The sequence below is a fragment of the Trichoplusia ni genome, chromosome 19, assembly GCF_003590095.1.
Source record: "Trichoplusia ni isolate ovarian cell line Hi5 chromosome 19, tn1, whole genome shotgun sequence".
Taxonomy (NCBI): Eukaryota; Metazoa; Arthropoda; class Insecta; order Lepidoptera; family Noctuidae; genus Trichoplusia; species Trichoplusia ni.
In genome coordinates this window covers 2,837,679-2,843,213 of record NC_039496.1, presented here as the reverse complement: position 1 = coordinate 2,843,213, position 5,535 = coordinate 2,837,679, and the positions used below count along the sequence as shown (strand labels likewise).

Below are 5,535 nucleotides of genomic sequence, written 5' to 3'. Positions count from 1 at the left end.
ACAAAAGTTATTTCAAAGATGTGCCATTATCAAATACTGGTAAACAGCTGAGGACGTACAACGGGGGCAAAATAGTGTGTGTAGGTACAATGCGGTTACCGATAAGCTACGCGGACCAAACACACTATTTGGTTATTTACGTAATTCGTGACGGAGGCCCCCGCTACTTGGTAGAGATTTTATATCTTTGTTCAGCTTACATTTGATTCCGGTTAATTACTGCACCGATTCAGATGTGCCCATCAAGGATTTACAAATGCAATATCGAGGTTATTTTCAGATAAATTAGGAACTTTTAATAAATACGAAATCAAATTATTGTTAAAAAAGACGCTAAGCCGGTTTTCTGTAAGGCACGCCCGGTAGCATTTGCTTTACGAGATAAGGTCGAGAAAGAAATCAATAGATTGGTCGATTTAGGTATTCTTGAACCTGTAGAATATTCGGAATATGCTTCACCGATAGTTCCGGTTTTAAAACGGAATGGGACAGTCAGATTGTGCGCAGATTACTCTATACGTATAAATAAACAATTATTAATAGAACAATATCCACTCCCCACGACTAGCGAGTTATTTTCAAAAATCCATGGAGGCCAGCAGTTTAGTAAGCTCGATTTATCAATGGCTTATAACCAATTCGTTTTACATAACGATTCTAAAAACTTGACGTGTATAAATACGAACCGTGGATTATATAGATTTACGCGTCTAGTATTCGGGTTAGCCAGCGCGCCGTCCATTTTCCAACGCGCGATCGAGAGCTTGCTATCTGGGTTGGATGGAGTGTTGTGTCTACTTGATGATATTTTGATAACGGGTCGTGACAAGCAGGAACATGTACAAAAATTGAACTCCGTTTTAAAGCGTTTAGAGGACGCGGGATTGACATTACAAAAAGAAAAATGTAGTTTTTTCCAGGACAAAGTCAGTTATTTAGGTTATATTATTACTAAGGACGGGTTAAAAAAAGCTCCTGAAAAAATTAAGGCCATGTTAGAAGCACCAGTCCCCTCAAATATTAATCAGTTACAATCTTTCTTGGGACTGATCAACTACTACAGGAACTTTGTACCAAATGCGTCCACTATTCTCAGTCCTTTATACGATTTATTAAAAAAGGGCTCTAAGTGGGGATGGACTGATAATCATGATAAGGCGTTTAAAACAATAAAACAAGTAATGACATCAGAGCAAGTCCTCGCTCATTTCGACCCGAACGCCCGGATAATATTAACGGTTGACGCTTCTCCGAGTGGGTTGGGAGCAGTCCTCTCACAAGTAGGCTTAGACGGTGTCGAAAGACCGATTTCATTTGTGTCGCGTACCTTAAATTCGGCGGAAAAGCGTTACGCGCAAATACAAAAGGAAGCAACCGCCATTATTTACGGAGTGCGACGATTTCATCAATATTTGTATGGCAGATCTGAACCATTCATTTTACGAACGGATCACAAGCCCCTTTTATCTATTTTTGGGGCTGATAGGGGAATTCCAGAGATGTCAGCAAATAGATTGCAACGTTACGCGTTGTTCTTAAGTAGTTATAACTATAAAATAGAATACGTGCGCAGCGCTGATAATAGTGCGGACTATTTGTCCCGCGCGAGCCTGCCGCGAGCGATGCATGCGTGTGCGTGCACCGAGGAATGTAAGTGTTGCGACTGCGAGGTTGCATATGACCGCGCGACTTATGTATGTTTTGTTGTAGATGGAAGCATGCCCGTGACATTAGAGAAATTGCGCGAGGAAACAAGGGGTGATGTAGTGTTAAGGCAAGTGATAGACTTTATTTCGAATGGATGGCCGCCGAAAGTAAACGACTTAAGGTTAAAGCCGTATCACATGTGTAGAACACAGTTATCTTTTGAGAATGGGTGCGTAATGAGAGGTCACAAGGTGGTTATACCTACTAGCTTATATCAAATAATTCTTAAAGAGTTACATGCTTCACATTTAGGGATAGTTAAAACAAAGGCCGAAGCTAGATCTAGATTTTGGTTTCCGGGAATCGATCAAGCTGTAGAAACAATGATATCTTCATGCGAAGTATGTATTCAGCTGCGACCTTCGCCACCGCGAGCCCCGCTGGTCCATTGGGAATTTCCACCATGTCCTTTTCACAGAATTCATATAGACTTTCTTGGTCCGATAAAAGGTTGTGTGTATTTAGTAGCGGTTGACGCGCATACCAAGTGGGTGGAGGTATTCAATATGAATACGGCTACGTCTACGGCTGCAGTCATAGTAAAGCTATGCGAGTTTATGTCACGATTTGGAGTTCCGAAAACAATAGTGAGTGATAATGGCACAGCTTTCTGTTCACGTGAATTTGAACTATTTTGCGCGACTAATGGAATTTCTCACATGACTTCACCGGTGTATCACCCACCGAGTAACGGCCAAGCCGAAAGTTTTGTCAAAGTAGTAAAAAAAGGAATAAAATCATGTCTTATGTCGAGCCATAACGCGAAAGACTCATCGGTAAGATTGCTAAAATATCTGATGGATTACCGTAATTCAGTTCACACTACTACTGGGTTATCCCCTGCTCAGTTGGTTTTTGGTCACAAGTTAAGGTCGCGTTTAGACTTAATCAATCCGAAGTCATCGGCTCCCTCGTCACCGCCTGTATCCGATCACGTAAAAAATCAACAGTGTATGCAAACTAAACAACAAGGGAAAAATAAAGAAAAGAATTTTGAAATAAGTGATATTGTATTATATAAAAGATTCGTTAACAAAGCAAGTTATACATGGTGTAAGGGCATCATATTGAAAAGAATAGGTAAAGTTTTGTATTTAGTAAAAGACCTTAAAAACTCAGAAAGTTACAAAAGACACATAAATCAGCTGAGGCTTTATAAAGGAACACGTAACAATAATGAACAAGAAGCGTTGTTGAACTTACCTGGGTCGTCTGGGCTATCTTCATCTCCGCCGCCGTCGCCGCCTCCAACACCGCTGCCGCCGCCGTCGCCTTCGTCAGCTTCTTCAGGAACAGCTGTACCGCAGCCCGAGCTCGACTTACCAAACTTCTCTCCGGGTAGCTCAGCCAGAGGGAGGAGAGCAGAATTGTACGAAGGAGGTACCTCTTTGTTAGTGAGGGAAGACGAGTCCGAGAATTGCTCCCCTCAGATTGCAGAGAACGAGCAGCGAATTGTAGCGAATGATGCAGATGTTGAAACAAGAGAAAGACCTGTAGACTCCGAGGATGAGTTCCACGAAGCGGAAACCGACACCCAGGAGACACAACATGATAGCCAAGTAATTACGACAAATAGATCGCTACGAAAACGCCCCGTGATTAGTTATAGGAAGTATTTTTAGTATTGCTTAATTTAAGTTTAGAGTTTAAGTACTTTTTGTAATAGAGGGAGGGATGTTAAGTATCTGTGACCGCGTCCTTTCCCGCCCTCTGAACTGTCATACGAACTGTCATCTGTCAAACCGTATGTGAATAAACGAGTGCGTTGCTAACCTGCGATTGTTTAACTTGTACCTACGACCTTTATACATAACCAAATAACATAATAAAATAAGAATATTTACCTACTATGTAGTAACATATATACGAATATTTTCAAAAGTGAGCTCTAGTTCAATAGAAATAAAGTTGAAAGTAGATCTGCAAGTTTTTTATTTGTAAAGTAAAAAATACCTTATTTGTTGTGAACGGAATATTTATGCCGATTTTCAACTTGATTTACACTGAGAATGCAATCTTCCGTACCAATATTTACACCCCATTTCATCTCCTCAGGGTTTATTTTCGGGGATATATTATTGATGGTCGTTTCTATTTGTACCCCTTGATTATGTTTCCTACCAACTCGAATATTTGTGAATCTCACATTAAGTTTTGTAAATATGTGAAATCATAAACGAATTTTCTTACTCTTATTGTTTTGCTACCTAATGTTTTTTTTTTAAAAAAAAGGTCGCATTCGATTTGTTGTTTAAATATAACATTATTTTCTTAGCACTCGAAGAAATTCACAGAATTCAAAAACACATTTAGAAATTAACAGTACCTCTATACATTTCTACTGGCGTGTCGTATCCTTTGTAAACTTGTGTGTACCTACATCAGTAAATAAATACATTTTCCACATAATAATCCATATACCTACGTAAAAAAGTAAACAAATTCATATTCAACACTCAATCACAGTAAACCTCCTGTCTCTATTTTATCCAAGTTATGTTGATCGTATTTCAATCACAACAAATTCACCTGAATGCTGTGGCTTACAAGAAACAAATGCCTATCTCATTTCCACAATACCTACATCTTGCAGAGCTGTTATAATGTAACGAAAGTCAATGATCAACGTATTAGAGAATTACGCCCCACTTTTACAAGTCAAAAAGTGTAGTTCAGCAATAAGGAATCCGACAACATTAAGTATTGGATAATACAAGCTACAAATTAGCATATTCAGAGTAGTCATTCTCTAGTTATAAAATAATCTCATTGTTATGTTGTGATAGTGTTTTTACCACCATAACAACAGTATTTAAACTTATATGATCCTGTTGCAGTGCTGTCATAATAATGATTTATCTTCGCACTGAATATTGCTGTTTTCTCTATTTATGCCACTGTTGCTTAGTGCTTATGTTATTAATGCAACCAGCACGGTGCTAGACTATTACTTGCTAATAAAATATGACCACTCAGAATGCATTTAAATGTTAAACATTATAATTACATTTCAAATTAGTTTTAGAATGTAGTGAAATATAAATAGGGTATTTGTCTAACGGAATAAAATTAGACCGTGGATTTCTAAAAAAGTTTGGGAAAAATACGAAGATGCGCTTCGCATCAAAGATGTATGCTTATTTTTTGTATGTAGGGTCATTTTTCGGTAAAAGTGACACCATAACAACGACATTTCTGGTTTACGCGATAAAATAAATAATTATGTACTTATGCGATGGTGGTTATTATGTAAAATTATTTTTTTAATTAAAATTCCTAATCTTCTTACTAACCGGCCCTTACTTATACACTCTTCTCTTACTTACGTACACGCCACTAAATCTGAGACAATTTTATTTAAATTCGCAAGAGAAAAATTCTCAATTTTTGATGCAGAGATATTAAAACTGAAGTTCATTGGCTATGTACAGTTTTTACATCCATCATGAACTGGGGCCTACCAACAACTCTCACACGAAAATCATTGCAATGTGTAAGCGTGACAGAATACACGGCAAGGAGCGTAATCTCTTTCACACAACTACAACAATATTCTTCCGAGAGGTTGTGTTTCACGCTCTCTACTAGAATTCCTGTTTCTCCAGTTCTTTCAGTCATAAATCTCACATGCACAAACAACTAGACTAGGTCCAATTATTATTCAGATCACAATATACAACATCTTCAAGCAGTCGTGCTGTGAATAGGATGAATAAACATTAAACTTTCTCTATCTTCTGGTAAGCTTGCTTGAAGTGATAAACGGTTGTTTATTATGTCCTGACACAGAGTGTTATAATGTATTAAAACCACCAAAGTGTGATATTT

At 38.1% G+C, this 5,535-nt stretch overlaps 1 pseudogene; it reads left to right on the top strand.

Moving 5' to 3' along the window:
- The window catches only part of LOC113503540, a 4,532-nt pseudogene extending 1,051 nt beyond the window's left edge, over window positions 1–3,481 (top strand).
- Window positions 3,482–5,535: the final 2,054 nt, after the last annotated feature.